Source organism: Equus asinus, chromosome 14, assembly GCF_041296235.1.
Source record: "Equus asinus isolate D_3611 breed Donkey chromosome 14, EquAss-T2T_v2, whole genome shotgun sequence".
In the NCBI taxonomy this organism is placed as follows: domain Eukaryota; kingdom Metazoa; phylum Chordata; class Mammalia; order Perissodactyla; family Equidae; genus Equus; species Equus asinus.
Genome location: NC_091803.1, coordinates 2,636,962 through 2,649,060, shown reverse-complemented (window position 1 = coordinate 2,649,060; position 12,099 = coordinate 2,636,962). Strand labels below are relative to the sequence as shown.

The following is a 12,099-nucleotide window of genomic DNA, read 5'->3' as shown; positions in this document are numbered from 1 at the left end:
CCCCCAGCCCCATTTTCCAGGAAACACTGCCACCCAGGCTGTGGGATCAGTTGCAGCTGGACCGGTCTCCGTGTGTTAATGTTTCTGTGATCCAGCTCCCCGCTCTGGGTCAGTGAAAACATTCGGGGCCTCTGACCGGATCTCCACAGGGCTGAGAGAAAGGGGCAGCGGAGTTCACACGTGCTCCTGTTAGATTTGCAAAGGCACCAGAAGCCTCTGATTAAATCACACCACGAATATTTGACCCCGGGACAGGCGGCTGGTCCTAGCAACCCAAGAAAGAGGTTGGCAACAGGAGACAGTCTTTGGTTCTCTGGTTGGTTGCATTCTGGGGAAATTTAGCCATTTTACTGTGCAAAGGCAGGCTGGGGGGAGCAGACTGGACAGTGCTGGAAGGCCCTTGCTCCGGCCTCGGGGCCTGGAAGAGGGAGTGGAGCCTCCAAATGAAGAGTCCCATGATGTCCACAGTTGGCATCCACACCCTGGGGCCATCTCTCCTTCTTGCCGCGCTTCTGATGCGGGGCCCCAGCTTATTCCCGGAAGTCCCACGTCCATCTCCCTGATGAAGGTGCCAGCCTCTTATTCGTGGAAGTCTCTTCGTCTCTGGCTCTCCTCCTCTTCCTCCAACTGTCCCTTCTCTGCCTCTTCCTCCAGCTTCCCTTCCTCCCTCTGCTGCAAGAATCTGAGCAGTGGCATGATTTCTGTCCCCACCATCCCTGAGCTCCCCAAGCAGATCCCACCAGCACATCAAGTTCGCCGAGCTCGGGACTGAACCCATCATGTCCCCACCACCCCTCCCACCTGCTCTTCCAGGGCACCCCCTCTGCCTCTGCAAGTGCCCCCACCGGCACCCCAGCCTCACAGACACTCTGTGACCTGGGACAGGGGAATAAACACCCTCCCAGCGCTTGACCTTTTTCACATGTTCTAGCCGTACCTGTCTACGCCTCGGCTCCTGACTGGGGAGCAGGGTAGGAACCCCACCTCGTGCGTCTTGCCGTGCTACCAGCAGCTCCATCATTCATCCACAAGTATTGATTGAGAGCCTTCTATGTATTGGGCCAAGTTGTAGGACACTGCGCAGTGGAAATGACCATGTTACTGTCCCTTCAGAGCTAACACAGGAGAGCCAATGAACAAGTGTACGAGGCCCCAAGTGACCAAGGGGCCACATGAATCGTGATTCTTGTGGCTTTTGAAAAACATGCATCTCGCAGGTCTGGGCTGTCACAAGACCTTGGTTTATTGGTAATCAATGCATTTTGGCAATATATGGAGGTGAATTTCGTTTCTACTCGGCTTCCCTAAGGGTGGCGGATAAAATTGCCATTGAGATTCAATCAATAAACATTTATTCAGCCTCTTTTTTTTTTCTTTTCGGTATGGAAGATTGTCCCTGAGCTAGTTAAAAACCTCTGCCCATCTTCCCCTATTTTGTGTGTAGGATGCTGCCACAGCATGGCTTGATGAGCAGTGTGTAGGTCCACACCCAGGATCTGAACCTGCGAACCCCAGGCTGCCAAAGCAGAGCGTGGGAACTTAACCACTGTGCCACCAGGCCAGCCCCTTGAGTGTCTCTTCTTTGCCTGCACGGTCATAGGCATCATGGGGGACACAAAGGGAGACAATGTGGGAGGAACTTACCATGGAGATGTCTCTTATTTGCTCTGTGGTGTTTACTTTGGCCTGGAAAAGAAACATCAGAAACATTTTTGGTGACAATGGAGGCAGGAAAATGAGAAAACAAAAAGAGCATCCTCGCTTTCCCACACAGAAGAAACTTCTGAGTTCTCCACCACTGGCTATTATTCCTTTGATTAAACTTTGCCCTCCCCCTGCTGGGTCATCTTCTTCTTTTTTTAATAAAAATACTTCTAGAAAGAGAACACTATGTCCTTAACCCCTTAAAACAGAAATGACCCCGAATTTGACAAGCATGCCAATCTGGACTTATGGGGAGTTGTTGCCTGAAGCACTGTGTTGAGAAGGCCTCTGAGGCTCAATCTGGCCTCTGATGAGAAGATTATTGATTGATTAGTGATGTCTGCCATGGGTGCTAGAAGGGAAGAGAGTATTTACTATCCCTGCCTTAGAACAGAGGAGCTTAAGGGTTTTTTTTCCCCCTAACTGTAACAAGACGGGCTGGATGAACACTGCAAATCTAATAGAGGGGCCACTGAAAGAGGGACACGAGAAGAAAGGGCTGTGACTGCCAATGTCATCATGGCACCTCTAAGCATCCTACAGCATGGAGCCCAGGGCCCTGTCACTGCCCTCAGAGCTTCTCAGACGTCAACCTGCCTGGCCTCCAGCCATGTCTGTGACCATACTCCCCATGCATTTCTGTTCCAGCCCCACCGAAGGATTTTTTTTTCCCCCAGCTTGTATGATGACAAAAAAAAATTGTATATCTTTAGCTTGTACAGAGTGCATTTTATTAAAGTGTGCAACACGGCGATTTACTATATGGATACACTGTGAAATGATTACTACAATCAGGTTAACACATCCATCACCTCACACGGTTACCGTGTTTTGCGTGTGTGACAAGAACATTTAAGATCTGCTCTCTGACCAACTTTCAAGCATAAGATGCAGTATCGTTAACCACAGTCCCCGTGCTGGACGTTACAACCCCAGAACTTACTCTTCTTCTAGCTGGAAGATTGTCCCCTATGACCGGCATCTCCCCATTTCCCGTGGTAACAGCTGTTCCACTCTCTGGTTCAATGAGTTTGACGTCTTTAGATTCTCCATATACGCGAGATCCTATAGTTTTTCTCTTTCTGTGTCTGGCTCCTTTCACTTAGCATAACGTCCTCCAGGTTTATCCATGTTGTCACAAATGGCGGGATTTCCTTCTTTTTTAAGGCTGAGCAATAGTCCGCATTTTCTTCAGCCATTTATCTGTCAATGGACACTTAGCTTATTTCCACGTCTTGACTGTTGTGAGTAATGCTGCAACGAATATGGGAGTGGGGCGATGTCCTCAAGATACTGGTTTCACTCCCTTTTGGGTATACACCCGGAGGTGGGATTGCTGGACCATATGGTAGTTCTGTTACCAATTTTTGAGGACCCTCCATACTGTGTTCCGCAGGGGCTGCACCAATTTACATTCTCATCAGCAGGGCACAAGGGTTGCCTTGTCTCCACACCCTCGCCAACACTTGTCATCTCTTGTCTTTTTGATGATAGCCATTCTGACAGGTGTGAGGTGATAACCCATTGTGGTTTTGACTTGAATTTCCCTGATGATGAATGATATTGAGCATCTTTTCAGGTACCTCTTGACCATTTGTAGGTCTTTTTTGGAAAAATATCTATTCAGGTCCTTTGCCCATTTTTTTAATCGGATTTTTTTTTGCCTGACTGAACTCTTGGCAAAGCCCAGATGTGCCTTCATCTCTGCTCTTCCTAGACTACCCAGAACATCCACACCCATTGTCTCTGTGCGGGAACGCTTCCACAGCTCCATCAAGACCACACTCAAATGTCACTTCCTCTGAGAAGCCCTCCCTGATTCCTCTGCCCCAGTCATCACCGCCTCCTCTGTTTAGCCACTGCAGACCCAGCCTCTGCATGGCAGTCTTCACTCTCTATCATCATATCCTTTGACACGCCACTTTCTCAGACGACTGTGTGCTTCCATGAGGGCAGGGCTAGTGTTTGACCTCTGGGAGTCCACACCCAGCGCTGGGCCTGACACACAGCTGGTGTGCAACAACCATTGGTTGATATATGAAGGAACGAATGAGTGAATAAATGAATGAATGAACTTCACAGACGCCACACTGATGCTGAGGCTCAGCTCTCCATCCACGTGGCCATGCTTCTCCTTGTGTTCCCACACTAGTGCACTGCCATGGTAAACCAGCTCCCGATCTCCGTGGCTTAACAAAACAAAGGCAAATTTCCCTCCCGTGGAGTTCACTGTGAGTTGTCTTTGTGTCAACCGTGTCCTTTATTGTCTTTGTTCCAATGCTGTCACATCTAGGGCCCTGCTGACACTGCAGGCACTGCCCCTCCCAGGGCTAGTGAATTCCTACAGGTGGCAAACCATTGTTCCGTGAACACGCTTTTCACACACAAATTAGCCAACCCAGAGCCCATGCCCCGACGCCTTCCTCCACGGGGCCCTTACACTCAGGCCCTCATCACCCAGGGCCGGGCTCCACACAGCTAGGAACAGCCCCTCTGCCCTAGAGCCTGCTGGAATTGTCCAACCCAGCCAGTCCTAAGCCTGCCTTCCCATGGAAACCACAATAAAGGCTCCTGTCCACAATCCTCCCCTCCCTCTGCCTCCCGACCAACCCTGGTGCTTCCCATGTGGCCCTGCATAGCGTTATATGTCCCCTTCTCTTGGGATCTGTGAGTAAAAAACCATCTTTTCAACGGCAGTCCTCTCCTGATCTGCCGGCCTTACTGGACTTCAAGTTTTCTATTAAAACACTATCTTTTAAAACAGTCTCCCAATCAGTGACTCAATCATTCAGGCTGCTTTCCTACGCCGCTCGACCACCTCAACACGTGGCCCCCACAATTCTGTGACCGGGAAGAGAAACTGGGAACGCCTTGCACCAGCTCTTAATGACTCCTGCCTGGAAGTGGCACACACCACCTCTGCTGGCTATCTGTTGGCCCGAACCAGTCATAGGGCACCACTTAGGCTCAGGTGGGTGTGGCCGGGAAATCTGAGGGTGGGGCATTTTCCTGTCTTCACCTCTGGTCTTGATCCTCCCATCTGAATTAAGAACAAATCACCACTCTAAGGTCAGTATGTGTTTAGTTTAATAACGAGGATGGGATGTAATTTCAGAGTGCCCTTTGCCATAGATATGACCTAGTCTGTCACCAGAAAATATGGAAGCTGAATGTTAACAAAGCAGAGACTCCAAGGAGACGAGGCACAAGGACTGGATCGGGCCATAAATGTCCTCCAGCATTAGGGCCGTGAGTGAGATTAGATTAATGGGCTGAGGCCCCTCGAGTGCACCTGCTCTTACCGCCATGGGCCAGAAGCAGGTGGAAGCCATTTGGGGATGGCTGGTTTAGGCTGGGATGTGGCCGAAGAGGAAATGCACGTCTCTTACCGCCCTCTCTTGTTAGTATCCTCCTTGGATGTCGTGTGTCTGGGGCCTGTGAGATAGTTTCCCCCAGATGTTTGCTTTTCGCAGTTGCATAAAGCAATTTGACCATCACCAGGCTCTTGGTTATTCATGACCAGGGAGGGGTCAGCAGAGGAGAGAAGCATCAGGAATATTTGAAAGCACAGACCTCAAGGAGCTGGTAATTGCAGCTTCTTCCCAAATGTTAACTGCGGCTGCTCAAAGATTTTAAAATGAATGAAGGCTTTGCCCCTTCCTTCTCTGTCCTGGCTGCGAGTGCCAGTAGCTGTGATACTGACAGAGGGTGGGGTGCGCTGGGAAGGAAGAAGAAAACTAAAGACATGACGTGATGCACAGGCTGGAGGGGGGGACTTGGCAAAGAAGAGAGAGCCTTTCCTGGAGGCAGGAGAGGAAACGGACATGGGGTTGAGAGCTGGGCAGGGGGCCTTAAGTGCTTCCTTTCATTTACTCCTCACACCCACCCTGCAAAGAGGGCCTCATTTTTACAAATGAGCATGCAGTATTCAGAGGGGGTAGGAAACCAGCCTGGAATCACACAGGATTTCGGTGGGCGACTTTGACCCAATGCTCCTTCTCTTGCTGGTACCCCTCGCAAGCCCAGGCTGCAGCTCCTGTGATCTTGAGACTCAGGCATCTCACCTTCCACCCATCACTCACCTTAGAAACGGCCATTAGCCTAGAACAGTGGTTCTTAACCTCTCGGAGGATGCCTTTGAGAGGCTGGTGAGAGGCATGCATTCTTTCTGCAGAAAATGCACGTCCCTGCATACAGGCACACGACCGTGGTTCCCCCTACAGCATCAGGGCATCTGTGGATGTCCCGAACGGAAGCACAGCTGGTGGGGTACAGGTAAAGCACGTCCTCCCCAATCTGGTATATGGTGAACAATTTTTAGGTAATATGCCAACGTGTCTGTGGTTGGAGAGCTGATAGACAAATGTGAGAGGAAGCAGAGTTTTGGCAAAAGGGTTTCTGCCTTCTACAGATGGAAGGAGAGGGCTGGGGCTTGGGGAGAAAGCAGCGGCATTGTTTGGTGGTTCCTTGGCTTGGCCGTGCCTTAATTTGCCCATCTGTAAAATGGGGGCAATGGCAGTTCTAACCTCATAGGCTCGCTCCACCTGCAAAACACAGAGAAGTGTACCTGGAGCCTGGGAATCTCAGCTCATGCGAGAGCTGCGGTTCCCTCCAGCCTCTGCGTCCACATATATCAGATAAGAGTGTTCTGGGGTTGCAGAGGGAACTCCTGTTAAATAACACCCCTGCTGTTCCCCTGGGCTTTGAACAAGTTGAGTGAGACCAATGAGAGGTGAAAGCATCCCCTTCATTCTCCGGCACCATCACGTACAGCCCTCCACCTCCCAGGGGCGTGCGGAGGCCGGTCAGCATCGCACTCACTGCAAAGGCATTTTCTCTGCCCATCACGCCAACCCCAGTCCTGCGTGGCTCCTGGAAGCACCTGAGGTTTGAGATGTGTCTGCATCTTTGTGACCACCACCCTGCGAGTCAGCTTTGGCCTCTAGTGAACCCCATCAGCGGAACCTTCTAGATGGAAACCTGCTGTGTGGAAACACAGTGGCAGCTGTACTTGGGTGTCAGACAGGGCAGTTTCTTTCCCTGTGCGGCCCCTCCTTGTGTGGCTGCAATGGCTCAGCCACTTCCCTCTTCTCCTCTGCCAGCAGGTTACACAGGACTGCCTCGCTGCCTGCAGATTCCCAGATGACTCTCCCAGCAGCTGCCTCTAATCGGAGACACCTCTGCCTTTAAAGCCTGCAAGCCAATGATGGTGACCTCGCTCACCCCCGGCTGCCTCCAATTTTGTTTTTCAGCAAGAGAGAAGCATCTGTGTTATTAATGAAGTCAAGATTTGGGGAGAAAAAGCATACTTCCAGCTAAGTTCTGGCCTTACATAAATACAATCCACTCGAAGAAAAGCAACAGACTAGAAAAAAAATATTGTTAGCACCCGTAACAGAAAAAATGATTACTCTTGATAATATATAAACAGCTCCTACAAATCAAAAAGAAAAAGACAAATAACCCAGTGGAAAAATTGACTTTTTTTTTTTACTTAAAAAATTGTTTTTAGTTGTGGCAAAATGCAGGTAACATAAAATTTATCATGGTAACCATTTTTAAGTACCCTCACATCATTGTGCAACCAGCGCCATCATCCATCGCCAGAAATTTTTCATCTTCCCAAACTGAGACTCTTTCCTCATTAAACACTAACCTCCCTGCCCCTGGAACCCACCCTTCTGCTTTCCGTCTCTGTGAACTTGACGACTCTAGGTCCCTCCTATAAGCAGAATCATATAGTGTTTGTCCTTTTGTGGCTAACTTACTTCATTTAACATAATGTCATCAATTATTTGTCCATGTTGTAGCATGTGCCAGGATTTCCTTCCTTTTTAAGGCTGAATAATATTCCATTGTGTGGAAGGACCACATTTTGTTTATCCGTTCATCCATCAACAGACACTTAGATTGTTCCATCTTTTGGCTATTATGAATAGGGCTGCTATGGATGTGGGTGTGCAAACATCTCTGAGTCCTTGCTCTCAACTCTTCTGGGTAGAGACCCAGAAGTGGAATTGCTGGATCACATGGTGATTCTATGTTTATTTTTTTGAGGAACCTCCAGACTGTTTTACATGCAGCTGCACCATCTTCCAGCTCCTCATCCACCCTTGTTTCTATAAGGAGATAAATCTCTTATTGCAGAAGCCAGTTGAGTCACGGTTTACTGTTCTTTGCCCCCAAAGCACCCTAATTCATACAGATATGAAAAGGCACAGTTATAGCTGAGATATGATTGGCCAATAAACATATGAAAATATGCTCAGCCTAAGTGGTTAAATAGGGAAATGCAAATTGCAATAACAATGATATAATTTGTGCCTATCAGATTGGCAAAGAGTAAAAAGATTGATAATACGTAATGTCGGTGAGGCTGTGGTATAGGAGGAGCTCTCGTACATGAGCGGAGGGAGTCTTCATTCGTACAGCATTTGGGGAGGAGAATGGGAGGGCACCTCTAAGAATTTAAATTCACTGATCCTTTAACATAACGACGCCAATTCAACCTGTATGGTAGAAACACTTGCACAAACGTACAAAGGAGTAGAGCAGAAAGACATTCATTTGCAGCAATGGCAATAGTGAAAACAGGAAAGAGTACAAATTGCCTCTAAACAGACTTGGGTAAATAAATCACGATGCAGTCACACTGTGGAAAACTACGCAGCTGTAACAAGAATGGGCTTTGTGGCTAAGCGTGCAAACATGGAAAAACTTCCAAGACAATAAATAAGAGTTCAGTGAAAAACAAGTCACAGAATAATGCAAATAGTTTAATTGCACTTACGTAAAACCTTGTATCTGAACTTATACATACTTGTGTATACATATGCAAATGCAGAGAATAAAGACCCTATAAAGGCACAGAGAAAAGTATCAACAATGGTTCCTCTGTGAAGAGAAAGTGGAGAGATGGAAATAAGAGGAAACTTGACCTTTTTATTCCATGTTCTGCTTGAAAAAAATTTTACAATGTATTACTGTATTGTGTGATTTCTTAGAAATGCAAGCCGCTCATGATGTTTAAAGTCAATATATAAAGGGGATGTGTTACAGAAAAAAAGGGGTTCATTGTATAGGGGGTGGTTCTGCTCGCCCCCTTTCCCCCTTGAGGCCGGACCCCATGTCACAGACGCGTGCATTTCCCGGCCACGGAGAAAATGGCAGCAGCTCCAAGGCTGCCAGTGTGAGGCCATTGCCTCCAATTTCTCAGCCTGGGACCGGGAGGAGCCCGAAAACAGAACCATCTCTCGGGGCTCTTCAGGCCTCCACAGCCGGGCAGCCCTCAGGCCTCCCCCTGTGCAAATGTCAGTCACATGCCCCCTCATTTCTTCCTACCTGGCGTCACCCATGGAGCTCTAGCCTCTGCCGGGAGCCAGCTGCCCTGAGAGACTGGAAGGTTGCAGCCGCCTCAGCCACATGCCGGAGTCACATTCCTGGTTTGTTGCCATGGGGCTGGAAACTGCCCTGTGCAGAGACGCCCAGCTGAGAGGGCCAGCAGGAGCCAAAATCCATCCCTTCCTCCATTCAAGGAGCTCTGTGCATCTGCTCAGAGGAAGGAGAGACTTCTCTGCAAAGGGCATGGTCCACTTGCTAAGGTAAGCGCCCTTACAGTTGTGTGCACCCAGAGGGGTCCACTTTTCTGCGACCCGTACAATAACCACGTGGAGCGGCTGAGGTCCCGGGTGATCCCGTTGTGGGGAAGGTGAGCTGGAAACCCAGAGGCTGGAACAGGAGGTGGGGAGAGGGGGGAAGAGGAGAGGAGAGGCGGGGAGAGGAGCGGGGAAGGGAGAGGAGGAGAGAAGAGGAGAGGGGAGGGAAGAGGAGGGGCCACGGGTCAGGCTGAGACCCATGGGTCCTGCTCCTCTGTCCTCACTTCCCCACTCCCTACACACACACACCCAGAGAGCTGTTTTCTACCTCATTCTGGCATCCTCTGACCAGGATTCTAGTTTGTTCTGGTCCCAAATCCAGTGCATCTCAAGTTCACAGAGGAGGCCCCGATGTTCCCTATGGGGTCAGTACAAATATGGAGCAAACCCTCAACTCAGCAGGAAGCAGGAGGTAGGACTTGGGCTAAGAAGCCCAGACTCCCGATTTCAGTGGGGACGCAGCCTCTCCTGGAGAAGAGAAGGAAAGAACCTGAATGAGACGCCCCTCCTTAGAGGATCTGGAGGAGCATCCTTCAGAGGGCCGAGGTGCCTCCTGCTGAAACAAGAGGAGAGGGCTCCGAGTTAGACCCAGCAAACATCCCTTTACTGAGCACTGAATCATTTTTTTCCAATTTCCCTTTACGGAGAGGAAGCTATTTTGAAGACTGCTCAGCGCTATAAAAATAAAGGCAGAATCCCATATCTGGGCCTCGGCAGAGCCCGCCACAGGAAATGTAGGGTGCAAGGCTATTTATACAGCGAGGGAGCGTTTCGGCAAGAAACTCACAACTAGCGTTTAGAATTAATTTAGCGCTTTGTCTGCTCCAAGGACATATGCTATGTGTCTAGAATTATGACACCTCCAACACCATATGTGCATGTTGGAGGTGGCCAGAAAGGATCGTGGAGCCTCCTGGCACACAGACACAGGCGCGCTCCATGTGTCGGCGATGATCACGCCTCCCTGTGTGTGTGAACGCAGCCGATGCGTCTAGAATCCTAGAGTCTTTGGAAATAAGTGGGCATATGGCACATGTCTCGTGTGTTGGCACCAGGCGCAGAAAATAAACGGTGGTGTGCAATGCGGAGTCAGGCAGGGGGTTACCTGTGCTGTCCTTGCTATCTCGGCTTCACACAATGTGGCAGGCTCCCAGCTCAGAGGGGCAGCTCGGCGTCCCCAGGGCTTGCATCTGAAAGTACTGCCACCTGCGGTGGGAGTGTTGGAAGAGGACTCGGGAATAGGCACCCACCTGATCTGTAACTGGCAGCGCGCGCGGCAGTTTTTCACTTTTGAAACGCTGCAAAGGTAACTGGTTACATCTGGTAACACAGAGCTGGAAAATCTGCTAGCCAGGGACTGAGCGGCTACCCAAGGGTTGGAAGCAAGGAGAGAGAATCATCTTGACAGATGCGGGGTTGCAGGCCAGACCCCTGAATACTGTCCAGGAAGGGAGCTGGGAAAAGCAGCGATTGTCACCAGCCAACTGACTCATTGTCCCCGTGGTGGTCAGACATCTTAAGAAGCCCCAAGACTCTTCTTCCCATTCCCTGTGGGGGCCAGATGCAAAGTCATCTATGCACTCAGCAAACGTTTATGGAGCATGCTTGTAGCAGGTAGTTATACAGAACAGAACAAGACATCCAAACGTCCGTCTTTGTGGAGCAGACATTCCAATCAGGGTGACGGGGATGTGTCGTCTGCTCAGACCGCCACCACAAGACACCACAGATGGGGCAGCTTAAACAACAATTTACTTCTCATGGTTCTGGAGGTTGGAAGCCCAAGATCATGGTGCCATCAGGGCTGGTTTCTGGTGAGAGCTCTCTTCCCGGCTTGCAGAGGGCGTTTCCTCTGTGCACCTGCAGGGAGAGAGAGATCTGGGGTCTGTTTCTCTTTTTATAAGGCCACCAGTCTTATCTGGATCAGGGCCCCGCCCTTATGGCCTCATTTAACCTCAATTACCCCCTCAATGGCCCCATCTCCAAACACAGTCGTATTGGGGGTTAGAGCTTCAACATATGAATTTTAGGGAGACAAAATTTAGTCCATAACAGGGAAAGAGAGACACACAAAGTAGTAAGTCCATTACATTGAATGTTTGAAGGAAACTGCCTCGAAGAAAAATGAAGCAGAGGAGAGTGCCGGGCGGGTTTGCAAATTCAATGAAAGTGGTTGGGAGGGTCTGGCTGAGAGGTGATGTTTAAATGCAACAAGCCACTCAGCCTTCCAGACACCAGGAGGGCGCTCCGGGGACCAGACGACAAGTACAGAGGTTGAGGAGTGCTGTGGGTAGCCAGGAGGCACGCTAGCCTGAGAGGTGGCACAATGGGCGTATCAAGTTCAGAGATGGCGGACAAGGTCAGCCCAGCAATGGGGGGATGGGACGGATCACATGGACCCTGTAGTGTTGGCAAGGATTTGGCTTTTACTCTTGGCGATGAAGAACCTTCAGGGGAGTTCAGGGCAGAGCAGTGACATGACTTGACCTCTGTTTTTAAAGGACCACTCTGGCTGCTGGATAGAGAATATTCTGTCAGGGTGAAGGTTAAAGCAACTTTTTTTTTTTTTTTTTATTGTGAACTCAATGAGTTATTGCTTTAGTCTCTGGTTTTCCAATTGCATTCAGGACCCCGTAGAGAAAGAACAAAGTCATAGTCAGGAGACTTGGGTGGAAACCCTCACTCTGTGATCACGGACAAGCCACGAAACTGCCCTGCCTCAGTTTCCCCATCTGTCAAA

At 49.7% G+C, this 12,099-nt stretch overlaps 1 long non-coding RNA gene across 1 annotated transcript; it reads right to left on the bottom strand.

Annotated features, from left to right (window-relative positions):
* Nucleotides 1–910: 910 nt before the first annotated feature.
* Nucleotides 911–9,131, bottom strand: LOC139040116 (uncharacterized). Its single transcript, XR_011494007.1, has 3 exons — nucleotides 9,046–9,131; nucleotides 1,645–1,686; nucleotides 911–1,076 (listed from the first exon to the last, which is right to left on the bottom strand). It is a non-coding gene; the product is annotated as an uncharacterized lncRNA (long non-coding RNA).
* Between the last annotated feature and the right edge of the window lie 2,968 nt (nucleotides 9,132–12,099).